The 26,616-nt window shown below is 36.1% G+C and overlaps 1 long non-coding RNA gene across 3 annotated transcripts; it reads right to left on the reverse strand.

Annotated features, from left to right (window-relative positions):
* On the reverse strand, nt 1-26,448 carry LOC105261368. 3 transcript variants are annotated; one of them, XR_006592503.1, is made up of 6 exons: nt 26,281-26,447; nt 17,457-17,599; nt 17,199-17,276; nt 14,260-14,390; nt 12,800-12,977; nt 1-1,201 (listed from the first exon to the last, which is right to left on the reverse strand). It is a non-coding gene; the product is annotated as an uncharacterized LOC105261368 (long non-coding RNA). The 3 variants fall into 3 exon arrangements; XR_891320.4 differs by lacking the exon at nt 1-1,201 and having other exon boundaries at nt 12,739-12,977; nt 26,281-26,448; XR_006592502.1 differs by lacking the exons at nt 1-1,201; nt 17,457-17,599 and having other exon boundaries at nt 12,739-12,977.
* Between the last annotated feature and the right edge of the window lie 168 nt (nt 26,449-26,616).

A 26,616-nucleotide genomic window follows, 5' to 3' on the forward strand; every position in this document is an offset into this window, starting at 1 on the left:
GAAACCAATTTGTCAATAAATTTCATATTAAAAAAAAATATCACCTTTGACCTTTTTTCTTAATTTTTAAAATGTTTATTAATTAAGCAAACTGATTACTCTGTCCTCCCTAAGGACTTTTTGTGGGAGAGGGGGTGATGTAAAATTTGATCACTTTTTCATTTCTTACTACAAATTCTAAGCTATTCTATGTTGATGTTTTTTAACCCTCTCTCTACTACTAGATAAAAAACTTCTCAGGAAGAGCTCTTATGTCTCTCTGTTCTATCTGGAGTCTCTTTTTTCACTGTGATTTTAAAATGTAGATATATTTTAATAAATATAAAAATCATATATATACACATATACTTAAAACTGTTAACACAGAGTTCTGTGGATTAGATAATTTTGCTCTTGAGCACCTGGAGGAAAGAAAATTCAGAGCTAGATTAGGGCTAATTTTAACAAACAGCCAGAATTTTTTAGCAAATCCTGGCTCAGAAGCAACATTGTGCTTGGAGTTGAGATTTTCAGGCATTGCTTATGTAACCACTTCATTCTGTGGTACAAAATAATAGCTAAAAGAAATTCGTGAGTGCTTACATCTAAAAGTAATTTTGGTGATTGTTGGGAATGGCCCGTTAATGTTACCATAAATGATTTATTTCTTATTCTGGGACTTCAGCTTGTCCCATTGTATATTTTCCCCAAACATAGAATGATCAACTTCATAAAGTTGTACAGAAAGCTTTGGAAAAGGTGAAATTACCTTGATGTTTTGTAAGTTCCATAGGCATGGACTTTTCAGTCATTTTTAGAGTAGTAGATGATCATCAAGTAACAGTTTGTGTAAGGAATTATTGTGAGAATATTTTTAAAATAAGCAAGATCCCTGGAATTCTAATAGTTTTTCTTCTAACTTAACATTGGAAGAAAAAAAAAAAGACAGAAATATCTATTTTTGCTATATTTCAACTTCAAGAAAACTTGAGTCAGAACAAACTAAACATAGTTTAAGGGTCACTTAAGATACTACTTAGAAATAGCTTCAAGCCCCAAGGCCATTTTGAGCTTGAAGTTATTTAGTCCAAATAACTAAAATTTACCCTTAACAGAGAACAGTTACAGACTCATACTGATCAGTGAAGATTCACTAAAACTCCGTAGTTAGTTGGTGTGCCTATTCCAGAAGAAACGTGAATTCAGAATACATGTAGGAGTCCTAGGAACAAATTCACAGAATTAGTAAAGCAGTGATATAATTTTCAAAAAGTTTAGAACAATAATAAAGCTAATTTGATTGAGAATTTTACTTAAATTTGGCTGAAACTTAGAATTTCATGTTTAGTAATGTTTAAAATATTGTATGTATTGTTAATAGTTCTAACAATGTTTGAAGATTTATTTTTAATGAAAAAAAATATGTTCCCCAATGTTTTTTTTAAATCTCGCCTAATAAAAAACATCTAGTTTAATCTCCCATCAGTCTATGGATACTTGCCTAAAAATGTGTCCTGTTATCCACCTCCTTCCCCAGCCTTCAAGGAAATCACTTTCTTTCACTTCTTGTGTTACTATTCTCTAAATATGTTGTTCCTATTAACCCAAGGGCTTATCATCTATAAAACTTGTTTTGATCTTAGACTCTGTTTTCTCATTCAGTTGACAAGGTCTGTAGATTCTACATCTTCTCTGGCCTCAGAAATCACTCTTGAATTTGCTTCTTTTAGTCTTCCCTTTCTCATTGCCTTAGTTTAGACCTTCACAAAACCATGAACTCCGAAATCTCTCACTATGTCAGTCTCCACCAGTTAACCTTAGCTTTTCCACTAGTTGACCTTATCATCCTTCATCAAGTTGACTGTTTGAAACTCTTGTTCCTTTCCTATTGTTTAAAGAATGAAACCTATATTATCTCAGAAAAAGAAATATAAGCCTCCATAATCTGTTTCTCCCTCTTTTACAGACTTGCCTCCAGTACTTTTCCTCAGGCATTCTTCAATCTTCTTTGACCAAGAAGATAGAGTTTGGATGGATGTAAACAGAGGTATGTAGAAAGATAAAGGCACCTGTTTAGTGAGCCAGAAAATAAAGAACCTTCTGGCTATATATGCAATGTTAGGTTTTAGAGCCACATCACTTTCCTTTCCCCAATTAACCTGCATTCCCAGTATTCTACACTCACGACTTTTCAGACTGCTAACAAGTTTTTGAACAATTTATCTTGAAACTTTCAGTTCAGGAGCAGCTTTCAAACATTTTATAATTTGATTAAGTGTCTACTGGGTCTTTGAGATCCACCTAAAATGTCACCTCCTCAGTGAAATTTCTTCAATACTTTTGGGAAGAATTCATTTTTATTCTGGTTGTTACAGCAATGAAGCCACATTTTTATGAGTTACATTTCTAGCAGTTATAAAGCTATATATTTATCTACCATTTGGGTGGATAGTGAGTTGATCTCCACATGTATAGTGCCTATCTAAGGGATAGAGCCCGATAAGATCTGCTAATTGACCAAACAAATTAATGCACCAATTTTCTAGAACTCCAAGGAGGCTATGGTGGATGTGCATGGCTGAATCAATCTTAAACAATGAAGAAACATCACCTCCTATATTATGTTAATCTTAGGATGTTACAGAAATAACTCAAGCAAAAAATAATGAGAGTTTTAATTAGAATTGTAACTATGGAAATAGAAATAAAAAGGTAAAAGTTAATGATATTTTCCAAGTAGAATCAAAATATCCAGGCAACATTTGATAAGAGGGATAAAAGGAGAAAAAAGGGGGGGAAAGGTAGCTTTAAACCTGACTGAGATAGTTTTTAAGTATACAAATATTTTTATTTTGTATTTATTATTTGCATCTATGTATTCTTTCATACCTAATGACCAAAGCATTGAAGTTTATTTCAATAATTCATAATTTAGCTTTTGTGTCATTTTCCAAGTACTGATAGAGGATTCTTTCAGTGTAATCAAGCAAATCTAAGAGAAAAAGCCCAAAGTAGTCACTGTATGCAAACAAACAAACAAACAAAACCCTGAATTTTCAAAATCAAGTGTCAGGAAATGAACAGTGACTAAGAAATAAGGGATCAGGATCTTAGTTTCAGATTAACCTTCTATCACTATAACATTGGGATATTATCCAGTTATTATTACATATAACTTATTATCCAGTTATAGCTACCAACTTAGTAAAACATTGGCTTTTGTGATTTTCTATAGCTCTTAAAATACTGTATCCTAAGCTTGGCTTTTTAACTACCAAACTTCAAATAAAAAAGACATCGATTTTCATTTGAACCAATATTTAAAGAAAGACAAAGTCTGTCAGTGGAGTATTTTCTATTAAAGTCTCATAGTTCGCTATTAATGGAAATATCTTTTTCTTGGTTACAAAAAGGAGAATTAAGTATCTCCCCATTAGTTTCTGTTAAAGACATTCTTATAGTGTTTCAGAGTCAAAGAATTTAGGGTTGATTTTCAAATCAATAATGATTCTATCCAAATATTACCTTTATCTAAGCCTTTCTAACTAGTCTTAACCTGCTACTAGAAAAATATTCCAATCATTAAAGAGGTCTATGCTTGAAAATTTCTTAGTTACATATGCGATGCATGGATATGTATTTAAAGCACATTAAATTACTAAACATCCAATCATTCATTCATTTGCTTAATATTTTTAGTGCACTTCTGTTAAAGATACTGTGAGTGTAGCAATGAACAGGAAAGATATATTAGTCAAAGTAGGCTAATTGCTACAGTCAACAACTCTAAAATCAATGACTTAAGGTGTTAAAGGCTATTTTTTTCACTCACATTGTAGTCCAAATGCGTATTTGGATTTAGTACTCCATATGTTGATCAAGAAATCATGGCTCCTCCTTGCTGGTGGCTTCTCAATGTCTGTCACCAGATTGTTCACAATAGTCTGAGTGATGAAGCGAGAAGGATCCTGGAGGGTCTGTAGATGTTTTAAAGGCCGGGCATGAAAGCAGAACAGGTAACTTCTGCCTACATTCCAGGGCTGTAACTAACCACACAGCCACACCTGGCTGCCAGGAACGTAGGAAAAACAGTCTATGTGCCCAGGAAGAAAAGAAAATGGAAATTGTGGATGCAAAGCGTTATCTGTGCCAAACAGATAATGACAAATTAAACAAATAAATGAAGAAGATGACTTCAGATAGTGACAAGTGACAAGAGAATCAAAACTATATCATATGAAAAAGAATGATGAGATAGCAGAACCTAATACAGATTAAGTGGTCAGGAAGTTTTCACAGAGTAGACATATTTAAGCTGAGAGCTAAATTACAGAGAGAAAAGAGAGAGAGACAGAAAGATAGAGAGGGACTGCTATGAATACACACAGTCATAGAGTATTGCAGGGAGAGAGGCTGGCAGGTACTATGGCTCCAAGTTAAAACTAGCTTATTTTCAAACAACATAAAGATGACTGTGAGACTGGCTCATGGAAGGCCTTTTAGCGGATGGTGAGGAGTTTTCATTTTGTTCAGAATGCAACAGGCAACCATCGAAGCTTATGAGAGAGGAGTGACAGATTCACACTGAAGAGATTACTGTTTCTAGAATGCAGAAAATGGATTCCAGGAACAAGAATGGCAGTGGGAGACCAGTTAGTGGGCTATTACAACAGTCATGTAAAGAATGGTGCTGTGGACTAAGCTGGTAACCTTGGAGATCTAAACAAGATGCATGAGTGTGAAATGCATATTTAAAAATGAAGATGACAGACTTGTTGTTGGGTTGGAGGAAGGGTGGGGTGAAGGGTAAAGAAGAATCAAAGAGAACTCATGTTTTCGTCATGACCAATTTGATAGATAATAGTGACATGTAGTGAGATATGAAAGACTGATAGAGAAACAAGTGTGTGGGAGGGACTGGGAAATTAAGAGTTCTATTTTGACCCCCATTTCATTTTTTTTTCCAACGTTTATTTATTTTGGGGACAGAGAGATACAGAGCATGAACGGGGGAAGGGCAGAGAGAGAGGGAGGCACAGAATCGGAAACAGGCTCCAGGCTCTGAGCCATCAGCCCAGAGCCCGACGCGGGGCTCGAACTCACAGACCGCGAGATCATGACCTGGCTGAAGTCGGACGCTTAACCGACTGCGCCACCCAGGCGCCCCTTGACCCCCATTTCAAAGCCAAGGGGAAATGTCAGGAAGGCAGTTGGATATTGAATGAATATTAAGCAGGTACAGTAATCCATTGATATTACATAAGACATAATAGTGTATAATCGCACATAACCTTAATTCTGGGGTTAAACTCATTATGGACCTCAACTATCCAAAAGAGCTTAATCACCAAGCCTCGAGAAACCAGCAACCTTTGCCCGAACGTGTACCTCTTCTCGCTCCAGGCCCATCTCAACGTGGGGGTTTCCATCACGGAACTGTATCTGGCATCTGGTTCTTACTTCAGGGCCATCCATGTGTAGCAGGATGTCCTGTGCTTTCCTATCCTGCAGTCCAGATAAATGACTAAAGGTCCAAAGTTGAAATAATAGGTGCTAGGCACATTCCATGTTTCCTGAGAGCCGCACTGAAGTGCGACTAGATGTATCTTTCACCTCAGGCGTTTTACAACAGATAGACAAAAATTATAAAATTGGATATGAGATTCAATTTTAAAGTTAATTTGGCTGAAAGTATGACAGCTGAGAGTGACTGGAAAGGTATGTCCACTGCCCTAGACACTACTACAGGATATCCAATAGTTCATATTTGAAGGCATAATTGGAGAAAAATCTGTTTTATGATTATATCCTCACTCTACTGTTCATACTTCTGTCAGAGTACTTATAAAATTGTCTAGTATGGAATGGTGTTACTTAGGCAGAGATTCAATATAGAGACAAAAAAGGGCCTACATGAAACCCAGGAGCCAACAAGACATATAGTTTGAGCAAAGGAGGACAGCCAACAGAGGAAATGGAAAAGAACAGTATCAGTATGGGCAAGCAGGGAGAGCTGATTGTCTTAAAATTCAAGAGAATATTTCAAGAAGGAAAGACTGAACAATTATGTTGGAAGTTATTAAGAATGGGAGGAAGCCAAGAACAAAAAAGTAACTATTAGATTTTGCAGCACACAAGTTCGTTGTATGACTTGGGTGAGACCAATTTCACCAAAAGAGTAGGCACTGACACATCACTGGACAAGTTGAAAAAAGAAAATGGCATACAGTTTGGAGAGAGTGAATATAAACAACCCTGTGGAAATAATTTCTGTGAGTGAGAGTCAACATATAAGATATGAGATTAAGAGTGGAATCTTTAGGATGGAATATACTAGAATTATGTTTGTATGCTAAGGACAAAATGAAAAAAAAAGAAAATTAATAATTCAAGAGATAAATTATGATTGCAAGAGCAAAATCCTTAAGAATGTGAGAGGGAACTGAGATCCAGACCTACAAGAAAGGGTTTGACTTTGGACATGAGTGGGCACACTTTACCCAGTATAACTGAACAGAAGCTGTTAGAAAGTAGATTTGGCGGGAAGAAGATTAAGGTGTTCTCAAACCTAGGATATCAGCTGAGAGTTTGTGTGCTACTCTCTGTCTCTGGGTTATATGCTCATGTGTATGTGGTAGTTATGGATTATAGGTGAGCCACTGGAAGCTGGGGGAGCATTTTGAAGGTCTGAGTAAAAAAGTTGATATGAAATGGTTATCTTTATGTAAGGGAGTACTAATATGTTAAGTTAGTGTGATAAGGCAGTCAGTTTCCATCCTATAGTCATTTGATATTTACGGTCATGCAGTAAGGTTACTCAGCATTTGAAGGCTTTTCTCCCTGTCAGCAGCCCTATGCTAGGTGTAAAGTAGGTGAATATTTGGGCTTAACTTTTAACTAGTGTCATGGCCTTGTCTGGAAATGACAGAGGGGGAGAGAAATGCAAGAAACTTAAAGTCAATTGCAAGGGAGTGATTACAAAGACAGCAGAAAAAAATGATTTATTTTGAATCAATTATTTAGATTATTTCCTAAATCTCCATTTCAAAACACTAATTCAAACACTAATATACTCAAACACTAATATAAATTTATGCAGAAACCACTTGATTTAAAGTTGTTTCAGTATTGTTCAACCTAATATTTTAAAGTGTCATTTAACTTATGTTGTTCAGTAAGTCTCCAAGTCATTTTGAGAGACAATTTAAAAACAAGAAAATAAAAATAGAGGGCATTCAATATGCATATACTTGGGACATAGGAAAACTTAATAGCAAGGAGGAAAATCTAAGTAATTTCTTACATCCTCAGAAATGATTAAAATAATTTCTCTTGTAAAATTCCTTTGGGTAATTTGACAGTTCTGAGACTTAGAAGTATGATGAGCAAAGACTACATTCATAGTCCTTTTGGCAAATTGGCTGCTATTATTCCTGACATTGTAACATTGTACTGGTCGAGGTCTGCCACCATGGAACAGTCAAAGAAAATTAGTTGGACATCAGGCATCATTTTTAACTTCGATATTTTTGTAGTATTTTCTAATTAGTAAATTTCTTTTTTTTTAATGTAACCATTTATATAAACATGCTTTAAAACAGTATGGACAAGGGACTGGTGATTTCTGTGTAGAAGGTACTATATGATCTGATTTAATCACCAAATAATTCTGTGAGGCAAATATTACCCCATTTTAGACAATGAGAAACTGAGATTAAGAAAATTTATATAATTTGCTCAAAGGCACAAATTTAGCAAGTGACTAAATCTGGATTTAAGCCCAGATCTGTCAGTCTACCAAATCTGCGTGCTTTTTAGGTCAGAAACTTGCCTCCAGGTTTCTAACTGAATGTCTGTATCAGTTTAATTTGTGCAACCATGTAATATTTAAACTAATGGAAGTGATGAAAAAAGGCATATAAACAAATAAGCTAGTTGTTTGACAATATTTAAAGCACAGACAAAGCAATTTGAATTTCTTCTTCCACAACATAAGCTTTCAAGGCTATGTGGGTTTAGTATTTACTAGCATTTGAAATGACTTTTGATAATATAAATTGGTCTTGATTATCTATATTTGGTCCAATATTAAATGAAAGGTTATATGCTGCTGACTATGGAAACCAAGCTATGCTATCTCTATTTTCTCAGCTCACTCAAATGAAACCAGATAATTCCATCTGTTTAATTCCCTTTGACCCAATTCACAGTCACCCCTAAATGGATTCCAGAAATACCAGTTCTGCAGCTTGCAGAGTTTTCTTAAAGCAAGTCTAATGGATCAAAGTGTGTCATTCTATCTGGCATCAATTTATTCATCATGCAATAAATTCACATTTTGTATAGGCTTAACACAGTGCGTGGAAAAAATAAAGCCAGAAGAGTCTTGACTTCAAAGACATACATATATGTGCATCTACATTCATATAGGTGTGTGTGTGTGTGTGTATGCGTGTGTGCGTGTGTGTGTGTGTGTATTTTATTTATTATTTATTTTTTAAATTTCTGTAAAGCATGGCACATTTAAGTGTAACCTGAAACTCGATGCAAGACTCTTAATGATGTGCACTAGCACCTTCTTCAGGGCCACTCTAGAAGTCATGAAGTCCCCAACACATCCCTCTCCATGAGGAATTACCGTGTGTCAATGCCATGAATTTCACCCCCAAGGAATTGGCCCAGGAGTTTCTCAAGCACATTCTAGAATTCCAGATCATGCACAGTGTGGATTCTGTTTGACAGGCCATAGCAGATAGTTAGTTGACAAAATTTGGTGACAGAAATGCTTGGAAGTACTGGGGTGCAAAGGGTGGAAACACAATTCTTATCTTCCAGAGATGGTGTTTGCCAAAAGATAGATAGATAGATAGATAGATATATCAATTTGCCAAAAGAGATATATATATATATATATATATGTATGTATATATATATATATATATATATATATATATATATAGGGAGAGAGAGAGAGAGAGAGTTAAATAAAATTTATTTAACAATCTAGGGTGCCAAATTATAATCATAGGATTGCTATAGATTGTAATGTATTTACCCCATGAAAATTCAGAAAAGAGAAGGGTGAATGTGGCCCATAGTATTAGCAATACAATTAGCAGTTAACTTTTTTTTTTGGTACTTAAACTCTTTCTATGAATTTTCATTATCTTATTTAATTCTTCTTTGAGTCATCTATTACTGGATGACAAATTATGTCCCAAATTAACAGCTTAAAACTACAAACATTTATTATCTCATAAGTTTTGTGGGTCAGGAGTCCAGGCATAGCTTAGCTGGGGCTTCTGGGTCCAGATGTTTCATAAGGTTGTAGTCAAGCTATCATTCAGTCAATGCTGCAGTAATTTTAAGGATTGATGGGGGCTGAAGTACACACTTCCAAACTCATTTGGTTGTTAGCAGACCTCAGAAGTTCTCCTTACAAGTTCACTCAAGTGAGCATCTCTCTAGGGCTACCTCATGACATAATAGCTGGCTTCCTCCAAGGTGAACATTTCAAAGGAAAGCAAGAAAGAGTACCCAAGATGGAAGCCACAGTCATTTGTAACAATCTCAGAAGCGACATCCATCACTGCTGCCGTATTTTATACATTAGAAACAAGTTAGGAAGTTTGGCCCATAATCAAAAGCGTGGCATTACACAAGTGTGTGAAAACCAGAAAACCAAGGATCACTGGAATCCATCTTAGAGGCTGTCTACTACAATTCTAAAAAATTTGAGTGAAAATCTTTATGAGATAAGTGCTATTTTAAGTAGATAAAACAATAAGGGCACAGGCTGGTTAAATACCTCCCTCAATACTACATAACTGAAAAAAGGAGAAGACCAAGATTCAAACTCAGAAAGTATTATTGCACAGTCTTAAAACATTTCCTGAAGTAAAAATTCAGACAAACAAGAAGTATTTCACTTTAGGAGAGAAATAGAATGTAAACACAAATAAGAGATGCAAGTATAAAATTATGTAAAGTATTAATAATGTAGAGAAATTGATTTACAAGTTGGTAGAAAATCTAGTTGGAAAAATTGGTTGATGCTAGTGAGCTTTTAACATATGGCTAAAGGAGTTTGGATTTAGCCATGGGTAAACGAAAAATCATCAATTTCTTTTAAATTTTATTTTACTGTGGTAAGAACACTCCGTCATCAATTTTTTTCTAAACAAGGAAATAACACAGTTAACGTTTGGCCCTATGATATGTCTGTAAGTTTGTAGAACAGTCTGGAAAGATAAGACAAAAGAGATAAGATGGCCTGGGCAGTAGGTGTGTGTGCTACCACCAGGCGCTGGCCCAAGGCAGAGTCAGTGGAAAGAACAGGCAATACCAACCAGTAAGAGTCCCAGGATTCACTGATGAGCTGCATACGGAATTTCAAACAGTTAAGTGACAAGTTACTCCAAAGTGTTAAGGGAGGAAGACTTGTAAAAGAGGAAGTTCAAGGAAAACTTCAAAAGGCAGGGTTTTTATTTCTTGACTATTGTTCTCTGAGCATAGAATAGGTCATCATAAACCCCCCTTGAATGAATAAATAACAGAAGCTACCACTTATTGGACAAAGATTGGCTAAGATTAGCTCAAACAAGCAAACAAAGGGCAACAGCAACAAAAATGTAAGGAAGGGTTAAGTTTATAAGTTTTCATGACCTTCAAACATAGCCAGATTTTATAGCAACGAGATCGTCAAGAACCAGGACAGGGCTTGCTTGCATGTGCGTGTGTGTTAAATCCATCTCTCTTGCCCTCTCTCTCTTTCTGTCTCTCTCCCATCCCACTTTGTCTTTATCTCTTCATCACTTCCCACCCGTGGGTATCTTAACCTATTTTTATAAGCACATCTGCATCGTTTTCTGCTCTGTATTTGCAGGCTGTCCTAATGATTCTCTATAATTGCAGCCTGCATTTCCCTTTGTCTTGCATTGATAAAAACTCTGATTTTTATTTTATAGAATAGCATGTCACTCTTAAGTGCTGATAAACTCTTCTTGTGTTAGTAAAAATGGGAGAGATAGAGATTGAGAGGGTGAGCAAGAATGAGCAAGTGGTAGAGGGACAGAAAGACGGAGACAGAGACAAAGACAGAGAGAAAGAGAATTTCTCTTCAGCGTAGGCTAGGGTCAAATGTCTCTCCCTGATCTAATTAAAATCAACAATAGTTAGGAGAGAGAGTAGGAAGTTATGAAGCCTATTTCTTTCCAAGTAGTGCTGGTAGAGACATATTCTCTGGGAAGATGGCATAAGTGAGGTAGGCAATTTATGATCATGTGCAATGCAATACATTATTCTAATACATTATTTCCAATCCTTAAAAATGGCCCCCCGTGAGTTCTAAATATCAAATGAAGAAGCTGAGGCTCAGAAGGATTTAGGTAATTTTTTTAATGTTACATAACTCATAAGTGGTTTTAAACAAGACTCCAAATTTGCTATTTTCTGACCTTAAAGCTACTATGTTGCTCTTTCTACTTCTCATTGCAAGATACCACTAAGAAAAATAAGGAAGTTACAATCAGAATGGCTGTTTGTTTAACCGGGAGTCACGCAGGCCAGGCTATAATGGGCCAGGAGTTAGTAATTGTTGGCAACTAATATCCCTGACTCTTATCACAGCTCTGACCTTGTATCAACCTCACCCCACGCCTGACATATAGTGAGGCTTCAGGATGGGTGAGGTCTGTCTTAACACTTTTCTTGCTATTAAACACTCTGGAAGTTTAATGGTTTATTTTTAGCCTTTGCCAACAGAGCTGTTCTTCAAAATGCCATATGCCTTACAGTGGAGACCACAGTCATCAAACACTAGATGCAGAATTTTGAAAGAAAAGTGAAAGATATTGTAGAGTTACATAACGTCAGCCTCAAATATAAGTTGGGATGGCTAGTTAATTAGTTGCTTTGCTCCAGGGAGTGGGTAACCTGTGTTTCTCAAAGAAAAAAGTGTCAGTGGAAAGAGAGCAAGTACAAACTAGAAACAAAATTAATGCAATGAGGCAAATAAGAAGTCGAGAGGGTGTGGGAATAAAATCATTGCTGAAGAAATAGGTAAAGACAGCATTTCTCCCTAAGTGACAAGAGGGAAAAGATGTGGTTGAATAAGAAAAATCTCACCAGATACTACATTCTAAATAAAGAAGGAAATAATGTCTTTTGCTAGGAATAAGGAGTAAAAAAAGAATTTGTACCTCAGGAATGTAGAGGTTTGGAATAAAATTTATCCATGAGATTCCCCCTGATAGACTTAAATAGAATTACACGGACATGGATACTCTTGACATATTAATTTAAACATTTATGATATTATATAAGAACAGTGTAGAAAGAAGTAGAGTTAAATCATCTTTGTGTGATTCGTAGATTCAACTGCAGTACTATTCACATAGTAGATGCCTAATAAAAATCGGTTAAATAAATAAATCTACTAGCGAAAATAAAAGCAAATGATACTTATGTTCCATATTTCCTTTAACAAATTCTACTGTCATATTTGGAAAATGTAAATTTCATGCACCTATTTGAGAAATTATTTGAATTATTTTTAATCCGCTTATGCATTTTTAAGTCAGCTATCATATAAAGTGTTTATAACAGCAATTTTATATAATCAAAACCCTTAAGCTTCGTTTGTAATATATTACATGGATATAATATATTACAAGGATGATTCTGCTAGGAAAGAATATTTTTGAGAAAAATTCTCAAATTCACTTTCACAAAAATGGAGAAATTATTGATAAACACATCCAAATTTGCAGATTGGTTATATTCAGGGGTTATTTGGGGTCATAATTGTAAATCTCATTACTGTGCTTGAAGGCGGTCTCTTTCATTATTATGGTGCTGAGGTCCATATCCCTGAAGCTAATTGCAAGGTAGAGCTGCAGAGTTCTAATTGTTTGCCATCAAAATAGCTGTGTAAGCTTGATTAACAGTGTTCAGCAACATTCATAATAGTCCAAGCCTGGCCCTGCATAAAATAGAAACTGGGGAAAAATCAATAAGATTTAATAAGATCAGGAACAATCACTTACAATAGTACATCAATCACACAAAGTAATAGGTGCAGGATTTGATAGGGTCCTGAACTGCCTGAGAGATTCATAACCAGTACTCGTTAATGATTTGTTCATTTGCATTTTATCAATCCAGCTACAGCTGACAAGCAGAAGGAGCGGGAAAGAAATATGTTGACTTAAACTCATCAGCCTTGCAATTAAAAAAATAACATATAATAGCAAATGTCTTGTCACATGGAAATCTGATGTTATTACAAAGATGTGTGCAATCCTTGGCTCTTCAAGACTGGGGCTGCAGTTAGACTTGCAGAATAGGTAGGCTGACAGTGTCCCTGTGGTCACTAGGAAGTCTCAAAGGTCAGAAAGGATGTACATGTGAATATAAATTTCTTCTCTACCTTTCATAGACCTTGATTGCATAATCATATTTAATGCCAAATGTGCATATTTCCTTGTTTTTATCTCTTTGAAATAAATGAAGCTCCTGGCTTTGCCTTAGGCAAAACCTCTATCAAATGCTAAAATAATCGTAATGAGATGGCTTTTTGGTGATTATTGCTTGTCATTATATCCTATTTCAGTCGATGTTATGAGTATATAAAGTAATCAAGCTGTATTTACCATCTATATTAAAACACATTTTGGGAAGAAAGGTAAATGGATAAGATAAAATTGTGAAAACAGATTTCTGATTTTAAATAAGTGATATTATTTAATGTGGGAAAATAATCCCCCTATAAACATCAGAAGCGTAATGAAAAGTCTGAGCTACTTCCAAGAAATTCATGTGGATTCCTGCTTAGAAAATTTCACGCAAGTTTTCTATGGGAGAGAATTATGTGAGCGGAGGGTTGCAGAGCACATTGTCATAAGCCAGCAGTGGTACCATCCAAAATGTGGATTAATTAGCCTCTGTCCAAAACTGGTAAATAATGTGCTCCTTCAGAGAAAAACGTTATGATTCAAGTCCTTGTGGATGATGTTTAAATAGCTGATTTCTATATAGGATTCTTTAATTCAATCAAAGTACAGGTAAAATCCCATTATAATAGACTCCATGGGGCCTCTAAATTGTTTTGTTGTGGCAGAATTTGGTTAAAATGAATAAATACATTTATCACATTCCCAGTATGTAGTACATACTAGAGAGACAGACTTGAAGCCCAGTCTCTTTTCTATTGAATTAACACATGAAAAGAAATGCTTTGAATAGAAGTGGGGGCAGGAGCAAAGTACCATGCTCACGTACCTTGTAAGGCTTCCTCAAACTCCTGGATGACTTTAAAATGGTTTTAGTATTAAGATAAAGTTGTTTTTTGTTTTTCTTTCCTTTTAAAGATAGAATTAATTAGACCGACCAGGCTTTTGAAATCTAAAACACTGAAGAAAATAAAAGGTAATATTATTTGTTATCCTGACAAAAATAACTGTAAAGAAGTCAATTTTATGCAGATTAATTTGCCCTTCCTACAAAGCAAACCACCCAGAATCAAGTGCTTCAATTATACAGGTTGACTCTTCTAAGGCCATTAAACAGAGAGAGCATTAGGAAATTTACCAAGAATCAATTCATAGGATGCCAATTTGCCTAAAAGCAAATTGATAAATGTCCAATTTAGTGAAAGACCAATTCACACTAAATTTTGGCCTTAAATGATTTGGTTTTGGTGAATTGGTTGGCCTCATTTGTACAGTTATCAGTTGCATGGGAATTACCGTTATCAGTTACTCTGGAATATGGAAATGGTTTTAATTATTCTCAACATTCTTAACCTTTCATTTACTGTAGAAACAGTTTTAACCCTGACACAGTAACAGGCCTCTAGAGATGTAATAAACATGTACTCCAAATGTTCACATTCTAACAGGAAAAAAACCAAACACATCTTATACATATTCTATAAATATATTATTAAATATATTAAGTCCATCTGGTCCAGTGTGTCATTCAAAGCCATTGTTTCCTTAATGATTTTCTGCTTAGACGATCTGTCCATTGTTGTAAGTGGGATGTTAAAGTCTCCTACTATTATTATATTGTTAACAGTGAGTTTCTTTATGTTTGTTACTAATTGATTTATATTTGGGTTCTTCAAGTTAGGAGCATAAATTCTTATAGTTGTTAGATCTTGTTAGATCCCTTTATTATGATGTAGTGCCCTTCTTCATCTCTTGTTACAGTATTTGGTTTAAAATTTCGTTTGTCTGCTATTAAGTATGGCTACTCCGGCTTTCTTTTGACGACCATTGGCATGATAGATGGTTCTCCATCCTCTTACTTTAAATCTGGATGTGTCTTTGGGTCTAAAATGAGTCTCTTGTAGGCAGCCTATAGATGGATCTTGTTTTTTGTTGTTGTTGTTGTTTGTTTTATCCATTCTGATTCCCTCTGTCTTTTGATTGGAGCATTTAGTCCATTTACATTCAGAGTGATTATTGATAGATATTAATTTAGTGCCATTGCATTACCTGTAAAATTGTTTCTGGAGAGTTTCTCTGTTCCTTTCTAGTCTTTATTGCTTTTGGGTTTTTTTTTTTCCCACTCAAGGAGTTTCTTTCAATATTTCTTGCAGGGCTGGTTTAGTGGCCATGAACTCCTTTAGTTTTTGCTTTTCTGGGCAACTTTATCTATCCTTCTATTCTGGATGACAGCCTTCCTGGATAAAGTATTCATGGCTGCATATTTTTCCCATTCAGCATGTTGAATATATCATGCCTCTCCCTTTTGGCCTGCCAAGTTTCTGTTGATAAGTCTGCAGCCAGCCTTATGCGTCTTCCCTTGTAAGTTAAGGATTTCTTTTCCATTGCTGCTGTCAGGATTCTTTCCTTATCTCTGTAAAATTTTACTATGCTATGCCTTGGTGCTGGCCTGCTTTTATTGATTTTGATGGCAGTTCTCTGTGCCCCCTGGATTTGGATGTCTGTTTCTTTCCCCAGATTAAGGACGCTTTCAGCTATAATTTGTTCAAATAAACCTTCTGCCCCTTTTTCCTTCTCTTCTTCTTCTGGGACTCTTTTGACACAAATGTTATTATACTTTATAGAGATACTGAGTTCCCTAAGTCTGCATTTGTGATCTAATATTTTTCTTTCCCTCTTCTTTTCAGTGTCATTATTTTTCATAACTTTATCTTCTCTATCACTTATTGATTCCTTTGTGTCTTCCATCCTTGTGGTCATTACATACAATCAGGTTTGAACCTCAGCTAGAGCATTTATTTAATCTTTTTAATCTTCAATCAGACTGTTTAGTTTTTAGGTCTCTTATCTCTGTGGTAAGCGTCTTTCTGGTTTCTTCAGTCCTTTTCTCAAGCCCAGCTGGTATCCTTATAATTGTTTTTTTTTAAATTCTGGTTCAGGCATATTACTTATCTATTTTGGTTAGCTCTCTGGCCATGACCTCTTCTTGTTCTTTCTTTTGGGATGGGTTCTTCTGTCTTTGAATGTTGTCCAGGTCTCTGTCTTTTATGTGTTAGAAAAGCCTGTGCCTGGTCTTATTTCCTCTAGAGCTGAAGTCTGCAACACTCTATGGTCAGTAGACCTGGGGCATGTGAGGGGTTTGTGCTGGTCTTTTGAGGAGAGGCCTGTTGTTGTGCTGGCTTTCAATCACACTCACCCTGTTAAAAAAGGCACCTGCAGAGCACAGAAGGGCCAGGCTTGGTGTAAGCAACTCAAGCCTCCACTGTATGTGCTGTGCTGCTCACTGAAGTGATACCACTCCATCCATCTGCCTAAGGGGTGGTGCAGTGCTCCTGTGTTTTTATCTCAGACATGCAGCTAGGTTTCAAAACTCCAAGTTTTGGGGACATAGTGCCATCTGGTCCTAAGCTGATCCTGTGGGGGAGGATCTCACCGTGTTGTGGCTGTTACCAGTTTGTCCCAGAAAAGCAGTCACACAACTGCACAGGGGCTTGGAGTTTATGATGAAGTGCAGCAAAGAGCTGGCATACAGGTTAACTGCCCTCAGCAGGTGACTCTGCTTGTCGTTGGGGAATAGGGTAGCTCAGTGGTGCCTGCCAGCTCTTTTGTCCCAGGGCAGGTGGTGCTGCCTCTTCCAAATGCACTCCAAGAAGAGGAACTGTCTCTCCCAACTCAATTCAGAGGATCCTCAGAGATGGGCTGATGTGATTAACTTTCGTCAGTGAGACATTAGAAGCAAAATGCAAGTAGAAGCTCAGTAGCACTTACACATTAAGGCTCTTCTTCTTGGAGTACTCCGTTTTGGAACCCAGTTGCCAAAGTTTGAGGCAGATAGGGAAAGGCCATCTGGGGAGAGAGATAGGGAAGCTCAGCCTGGCTCTAGCCATTCTAGCTATCCCAGCTAACACCAGATATGAGAGAATATACCCTTATGGACAGCCAGCCCTAGTAGATATTATGCGAGACACTGTGAAACTGTTCTAATCATACCCAGTGAATATTAAAGAATCATGAACAAATACATACTTAGTGTTTTAAGCCATTAGATTTTAAGGTCTTCTTATACAGCAACAGATAACTGAAGCAGAAATTGGTACCCAGAAGTAAGATTCTATCATCACACAATAGTTACATGGCATATGCTTAAAGACCAGGTGACAGGTGGAGGCCTGAAGAGCATAAAGGAAATTGTTATCAGACACTGGGGTAAAGAGGACTCAAGTTCTGTACTACAGAATGATTAGTGTGATTGTCACCTTCAGCAAAATGAAAAAAGTATTAGCTCTGAGAAGATTTCTACAAATAATATCAAAGTGGAAGCTAGATATGTGTGTCTACCTGTCCTAAAATATGAGAGAAGTTAGATGGGCTAAAAAACAAAACACAAAAACAAAACAAAAAAATAACTTCTCAATATTCAAGCAAAACATAGAGGAAATATAAAGAAGGTACGACTTGTTTTGTGTTAAAAAAAAAAATGATTCCTGGCAAAAGACTTTCAAAATTAGAAATTAGCTTGGGTAAAGATCGACTTCTGGGTACTTCTTGGAACTCATGCCCTCACAGGAAACATCAAGCTTGGATGGGAGTGAAGAATACTTTCTGAGACCTCAGGAAGAGTTAAAGCTGTGCCTCAGAGAATTAATGAAGGGGTTTCTTAGAATCTTAAACATGTCTACACCACATTCAGTCACACAGTTTTAAGACAGCTGTATTAAAGGAACCGCTACTGGCTTGCATTAAAAGTGTTGACATAATTGGGGCGCCAATTATGGGTGGCTCACTTGGTGGAGTGTCTGACTTCAGCTCAGGTCATGGTCTCACATTTCACAAGTTCGAGCCCCACATCAGGCTCTGCACTGACAGCTCAGAGCCTGGACCCTGCTTCTGATTCTGTGTCTCTCTCTCTCTCTCTCTGCCCCTTCCCTGCTCATGATCTGTCTCTCTCTCTCAAAAATAAATAAACTTTAAAAAAAATAAAAATAAATAAATGTTGACATAATTTAAAAAGATAAAAAGCCTATTCCATGAGAAGGAAGAAGATTGAGAAGGGTACTCTGTTGTAAATATGCACCTTTTTTTCATTAAAAATTTTTTTAGAAAAATGTTTATTTATTTTTTGAGAGAGAGAGACAGAGCATGAGCTGGGGAGGGGCAGAGAGAGAGGGAGTCACAGAATCTGAATCAGGCTTCAGGCTCCGAGCTGTCAGCACAGAGCCCAACACAGGGTTCGAACTCATGAACTATGAGATCATGACCTGAGCCGAAGTCGGACGCTTAACCAACTGAGCCACATAGGCACCCCTTTTTCTTATGAAAAGGAAGAAAAGCCAGAGGGTAGATCCAAAGACCAAGGTGACTGAGCCAAAGCTGTATAGAACCACTTCAAGGAGGCAAAACTAGACCCTAAGCAAAGACTTTATAAGATCATAAACGGAGGTTGTTTTAAGCAACTAAATTTTGTGGATGACAGCAATAGAAAATTCATATGCTCCGTTCTTCAGATTCTGTTATTGGCTACTGGCTTGTTTCAGACACCATGTGTGTGTGTGTCACTTCAGAACCTATTGGTCTCATCTTTCTTTGATTTCATCCACTCTTGTAGTAACCAGTTTGAGGAAGGCTCTGATAAGCAGACTTATCTTGACACTCTTCAGATGCCATAGCATCATATTGGTTCACAGTATATTTTCACATAATTTCAGTTGGACCAGGTGAGCAAGGATTAGAAAGTATGCTTGATGTCCTACTAAACCACAAGGCATGAGTGAGGTGGTGGAATATTAAACTGTCAGAAAAAACATGTGAACATTTTAGGAGTTTAAAGATGTGAGGCATCCATCCTAGGACATCCCCTTCATCTTTTTTTTTTTTTTTCAATTTCTTTAGCAATTCATAACTGCTAGAAAGAGGCACAGTGTTTGGTGGAATTCTGAGCATTTTGAAGGCAACGACTGATTCACCCCATTTGTTAGGTGACTGAGAAAGCTAAAAGTTTCAAATAGAGCCCCGTATAAAGCACAACCTTCCCCACCACATAGGCAATATGATCAAATCAGTCCAATGGTGTTAGTAGTATCTCTGTTGGATAAGGATGCCATGTGGCAAGCTTGGATAGTAGAAGTATAAACTGGGCTCCTGAGCAAGGATATAACCTTCTGCAGTAAACAATAAATATTGTCCAAATATCTCCAGTAGCTTTGGCCACTGTAGCTTTTTCACTAACTCTTCTGCATTACCATTTTGCAGAGATTGTATTTGGCCAACATCTGAACTGACACTGTGATGAACTGAACTTGTACCTCCCCCCTTACTCACAAAGAATGAGGCTCCATATAATAGGATAGCCAGATAAGGAAGGCATGAGGGATTTGAATGATGCCGGGAGTATACTGCATTGATCACTTCTTTCACATCACTTCTAATACTCGACCTCAGCTGTTTCTTCCAAGCCACTTCTGTGCAAACTAGGTCAGCACAATTTTGTAATCTCCTAGTTGATACCACCTCAAGCCTCTGTTGTGTTCATTTAACTTCTCCTGAGAATTCTCTGCTGATTCTATAGTGTCAAATGAGAAGGAGCCCATTCTGTTCACATGACATACAAGCTGGAAGTATAAGAGAGTTAGTATTCATTGTGCAACTCTTTAAACAATAAAAGATGGTAAGTTAGGAGAAAAAATACTTTTCTCACTCCCTTCATCAGAAGACAATCCTGATGGTTTTTTTTTCTTTTTTTGCAAATTAAAAAAAAATTTTTTTGCAAATATGGGGTTTTTTTGCAAAATTAGTTTTAAAAAATACACTTTTTAATTAATTGAGGTAAGCTGCTGACATGACACTCTATTACCCACAAATACTTAAGTGAGAATTCCAGCAAAGATATTCTCCTATGTAACCACAATATAATCATCAATGCTGAGAAATAAATATTGATGTATTACTATACCAATAGTAATATTGATACATAGATACATTAGTATATGGGTACATTACTTTATCAATATAGTGACCCATTCTTTTTTTGTCAATTATCACCATAATTTTTTCATAGCAAAATTTCCAAAAAAGAAAAAATTTCCAATCTAGGATCATGTGTTGCCTTTAGTTGCCATGTTTTTTCAACCTTCTTTAGACTGGAATTGTCACTCTTTCCCTGACTTACAACCTTGACACGTTTAAATATTATAGACTAGTTATTTTGGAGAATGTCCCTTAATTTAGGTTTGCCTGATTTTTCCTCATGATTAAATTCATGTTATGTACTGGGCAAGAATCATAGAGAGCTTTTCCTTTTATTACTTCTTATCAGGTAATACAGGATTTTGATTTGTCTCATTGTTATGTTAACTTTAATCATTTGATTAAAGTTGTGTCTGCCTGGGTTCTTCATTGTATAGTTATTGTTTTTGCCTCTTTGTAATTAATAAGTATTTTGTGGGAAATTTTTTTGAAACTATGTAAATATCTTATTTATAAAAAAGCTTACCCCACTAGTCTTAATATCTATTGAGGTTTATTATGATGGTTGTCAAATAATTATTTTCTAATTTTAATTCCATAAATTTCTCTTATATATACTTGTTAGCACCCAGTTGTAAAGACAAATCTTTCTTTTTCCTTTCTTCCTTTCTTTCTTTTTTCTTTCTTCCTTCCTTCCTTTCTTTTTCTCTTTCTTTCTTTCTTTCTTTCTTTCTTTCTTTCTTTCTTTCTTCTCTTTCTTTTCTGTCTTTCTTCTCCTCCTTCCCTCTCTCTTTCCTTCCTTCTTTTTTTTCTTTCTCTTTCTCTCTCTGTCTCTCACTCCCTCCCTCTCACCCTCCCTCCCTCATGGATTCATATTTTATTCAATGGGTTATAAACCATCCTTATTGTTGTGTATCTTAATGTTCAAATGTATTTCAATGTTCAAATTATCCCAGATTTTGTAAGTGGACACCCCATCAAACTTACTTCTGCCTCTTTTTGGTATGTCTCATCATTGTTTTAGCACTTTAAAAATTTTTGTCACAACAATATGTTCCAGGGTTATGTTGTACTTTCCCTGACAAAGACTTTGTCCCCCAAGAACTGCCACTTCCAAGAATTTTCATCACTCATCATGTTCTGGTAGATACACCTAAGGTCTCTACAGCTTTAGAGAAGTAAGGCATATTTTCACACTGTGGAACCTTCCTAGTTGTTCAAAATTAAAATTTGCAAAGTATAAGTTATTCAGATTTTAGGATTCACATACATTCAAATTCACACTGTTGGATGAACCATTCTATGAAGTTTGATAAATACACCACTATGATCAAATTATGGTAAAATTCCATCACTCTCTCCCTTGTGCTACTCCTTGTATGTAAACCCTTCTTTCACTCTTAACACTTGGCATCTTATGTCTTCCATTTTTATAATTTTGCCATTTTTGGAATTTCATATAAAAGGAATAGTAGAACTTATAGCCTTCCACCGACTTCTTTCACGAATGCATTTGCTCACCTGCATTGTTGCATGTTTCAGTACTCAGTTTTTTTTCATTGCTGAATAACATCCCTTTATATAAATGTGCCGCATTCTATTTTTCCTTTCCTCCTCTGAGAGACATTTAGGTTGTTTCCAGTTTTGTGCTATTACAAATAAAGCTGCTATAAACATATCCAGGTAGGTTTTTGTGTGGATGCAAAACCACCAAACTGTTTTCTAAACTGATTATATCGTTTTGCATTTTCACCAGCAATGTAGGATTTCAAGTTGCTCCACATCCTTGCCAGCACTTGGCTGCTAGTTTTAATTTTTATTTTATAACCATTCTATTAGTAACTCGGTTTTTATTTAATTTGCATTTTTCTAATAAGTACTGATATTGAAGATAAAGTAGCATAATTTCATGCAAAGCAGAAGCTCTCCATGGTAATTATTCTCACCTGATAACTTGATTTGGGCCTGAAACGTCAGTCTCTCCATAATGATTATATTTATATTACAGATTATAATCTATTACAGTCCTGGTGATTCTGATCCAGCTTGCCTCCAAATCCCAAGAACAGCATCCACCCAATCCCCAGGTTAAAAACTAGTGGCTTCTCCACTAAGAAAAAAAGGACTAAAAGTGGGGTGAAGGTATAAATTTGCTTGGAGGTGGAATAAAGGGGGCTGCAAAAATTAAACTACGGTGACCTTCTTGTATTCACTCAAGTGAAAAGTGAGGTCATCTGTTCAAAATGAAATGTAAAGGTATTTTATTACAACAGACAGATTTTATTTTATTATGGAAATCCTTATCTATCTTTTGCCTTTCTTTCTTTAGCAGATGAAAGTGTGAAGTAACATCAGACAGAGCTATTTTACAAGAATTTTATTGCTTTAGTGCAATTGCATAAACCAAGGTTGCCTGCAAACCCATCCATAATGGTAAAAACAAGCCAGTTTCAGTTCACAATTTTCAAGTGGAAATTTTCCAGTTAAATGTCCTGAATGGCATTGTCACTGGCATTGAACCTACTGTGTATCTTTTGTGTGAGCAGAACGTCATAGGTATTGCTCCTGCATAGTATGACAGATACAACATGTCAGAGATTTTGATGGGCAAGAATAATCTCTGCAGCCTCTTGACTTTCTTTTAAAGCAGTGAAGCTGTGGCAAAGTGTTTCTTCAGGAACATGAAAGTCTAGAAGGACATTATTATCTTTTTAATGTTTATTTATTTGAGAGAGAGAGAGAGAGAGAGAGAGAGAGAGAGAGAGAGAAAGAGAATGAGTAGGGAAGGGGCAGAGAGAGAGGGAAACACAGAATCTGAAGCAGGTTCCAGGCTCTGAGCTGTCAGCACAGAGCCCGATGTGGGGCTCGAACCCACGAACTGTGAGATCATGACCTGAGCCAAAGTCGGATGCTTAACTGATTGAACCACCCAAGCTCCCCAAGAAGGACATTATTTTTAATTAAATCTCTGTATCTTGAAAAAGAGAGTACAGTTGACACTAAAGAATTATCAGTCGTCTATATAGACTTGTTAGTAATGCAAATCTAAATAATAAGGAGAGCTGATAATTTCCAAACAGAGAATAGTTTATATTTGAGACCAACTGGGTAAATAGTGTTTGTGTAGATGTTGGCTTTTCAAGTTAATTTTAGTAATGGAAAATACCTTTCATTGCAGTGTCTGGTTTCTTTTTCAAAAAATTTAACCATCCTCATCAGTGCTGACAGCCCCAGTAGTTTAGTTTCTATAGTATACACAATTTTTGAAGCCTTGTCTTCTTGACCTGTCCTTTTGGTGTTTTTAGGCTGTTACCGAATACAACTGGCAATTAGTAACCACATACAGCTTTTGTTTTGTTAGAAGGTACACATTGCTAGTATTTTATTCTTCTTGTGTTCAATATTATACTTTATTCTAAAATGGTGGGCCAGTTCTAGAAAAATAAAGAGAACTAGATATCTAGTAAGATTTTATATCAAACAACTGTAGGTCAGAAAAATTGAGTCACACCAGAGGAATTTCAAATCCTGGAAAAGTAGAAAAATAATCTAGCGGCATGAATTTTGTTCCATATCAAGAATCTTACAGGAGTAAGACTCTGGACAATGATCACTTCCTTTCTCCAAAGGTAATGCAAATCTACTTACTGATTGAATAAAATATCCCCTCCAGTCTCCCCCCCCCCCCCCCCCGCTTTACACTAAGGCTTATGGGCAAATTTGCATAATGTTAGTGGAACCATTCCTTAGAATGTGAACCTTAAATGAAGGAGTTGGATGTCAGATAGGAACGTGGCATTTCTTAACTCAGCTTAATTATGAAATATAAACCTAACCCAATGTTTATTTGTTCATAATTTCAAGCTCCTTTACTATCATTCTTCCAATCTGGGTTAAGTTCCATACACAATTTTTTTTTTTAAATATCGCTAATAAAGTATTGTCATTATTTTCTCATGTGTAGTAGTAAAGAAAGATTCAGTGTCTAAAAAGTTATATTAATCAGTTCAGCCACAGCTTTTCTTAGAAGTTTTGAATATGTTAAATTTATACACAATTTATACAATGTGTAAATGGTACATCTTCTTACTTCAATATTAACATGATTAGAATTGATTAAAGTACTACAATTGTCTTGTAAGTGTGCTTTTCACCTATACCAGCTTATTATATGAAGAATCATTCCTTAACAGTAGCCCAAAGCTCAGTTTGTCAAAAATTTCTTCCAGAAAACAAAAACTATAAATACAATGTCAAATGCATTACTTTAGAAGATTTCATATGATATAGCCCAATAAGCTATAGCAAAGTGATGCTTTTTCCTGTTAAATTTAATATAAATGCTGACCATCAATGGTGGGAGACTACCTCTTCTGATGTATTATGCAATTACATTGATGGATGGTTAATTGAGTCACTGTGGCAGACCATATGTTTACTCATGACCTGAATGTCATTGGTCAGGTTATGGCTTCACATCTCTGACCTATAAACATATACTACTTTGGAAAATACCTCTTTTAAATTTCAATTTCTATTTTAAAATGCCCAAAGTAAAATAAATTATTAACTTTATCATCAGAAATTTGCACACAGTTGTTTTTTGTCACCAAGATGACTTAGACTGTTGGTTGCATGGTTTAAAACCACCAGTAAATGTAATAGGACTTTTATGTAAATGATGAAATTGTCTCAGTTTAGGCGTTCTCTGATATTAACAGAAACTTCACTCGAAGTTTCATACATATATATATGTATATATATATGTATGAAAGTACATATATATGTATGAAAAAATATATATATATATACAGCTATTTAGATAATATTCAGTTTTCTGATCAAGTGTCTACCAGTAAAGAAAAAAAAAAAAACTAAGAAAATGGACATGAGTTGGAATTCTTGACCGCTGAGCTTCTTTAAACTACTTGAGTTGTCTTTAAGCGAATTTGATTCTGCGTTATGATTATCTTTTATTGTTGGCAATTTGGAAAGGAAGAGAGAGCTCTATTTACCACCTGCCTTTTACATAATGCTGTATGAATACTAACAACTTGCAGTATCAGTGCACTTACCTTCTCTTAGGAAGAAGTTACAAATGATTTTTAAAGCTAATTTCTTAGACAGTACTTTATTATGGGCAATCTATCTGGAGTCTATTAAGATGAACAACAAACAAAACCCCCTCAGTTTCACGGAATAACCAAATACATTTGTATCACATAATGGAAGAATTCTAAGATCCCTCCTGCCCCCCACCCCTCCGCCAAACATCCACCCTCTAGTATGTAGAGCCTAAGGCTGTGAGTATCATGGATTTTACTCCCATAATTAGATTAATTATATGCCACAGTGGAATTTGAAAAAAGATTATCTGGGGTGAGCCTGAACTAATCAGCTGAGCCTTTAACAAGGACTGGGCTTGGGGTGCCTGAGTGGCTCAGTCGTTGGAGCGCCCCACTTTGGCTCAGGTCATGATCTCAGGGTTCCTGGGTTTCAGCCCCGCAGTCAAGCTCTGTGCTGACAGCTCAGAGTCTGCAGCCTGCTTCTATCGGATTCTGTCTCCCTCTCCCTTTTCCCTTCCCCTGCTCATGCATGCTCTCTGTCTCTCGAAAATAAACATTAAAAATTTTTTTTTTTTTTTTTTAAAGGACTGGGCTTTTCCTGCAGTCAGAAATTCAGAGCTTGGGAAAGATTCTGCAGGTACAGAGATTCTCCAGTACTGGCTGTGAAGATAAAGGGAGTCATAGGACAAGGAAAGCAAACAGCCTCTATGAGCACAGTGGGCTCCCAAAAAATAGTCCACGAGGAAGCACATTCTTTCCTACCGACACCACAAGAGGTTGAATTCTTCCCATAACCTGAATGAACTTGAAAGGGATCCTACCTGAGAGCATCCAATGAGAAGTCTGTTTGGCTGACCCCTTGATTTCAGCCTTAGAATCGGTGGATTCTGACCAAGACCAGTGGATGATGAATACTGAGGCCATCACTCAATGCCTGGACTCATTGACAAAGGGGTGTTGTTTTAGGTCACTAAATTTGTGATGATTTGTTACATGGTAATAGAAAAGTAATGTAAACCACTTAGAATATAGCTTATTGCAATCAATTAATGTTTATAGTAATTATTATTTATATCAATATTTAATTCTTAAGGGCTAATGAAAATATAAAAGAATATGCATGGTTATGAATCAAATACCCACACGTCCTAGTTAGC

Source organism: Felis catus, chromosome F2 (assembly GCF_018350175.1).
Source record: "Felis catus isolate Fca126 chromosome F2, F.catus_Fca126_mat1.0, whole genome shotgun sequence".
NCBI classification, from domain to species: Eukaryota; Metazoa; Chordata; class Mammalia; order Carnivora; family Felidae; genus Felis; species Felis catus.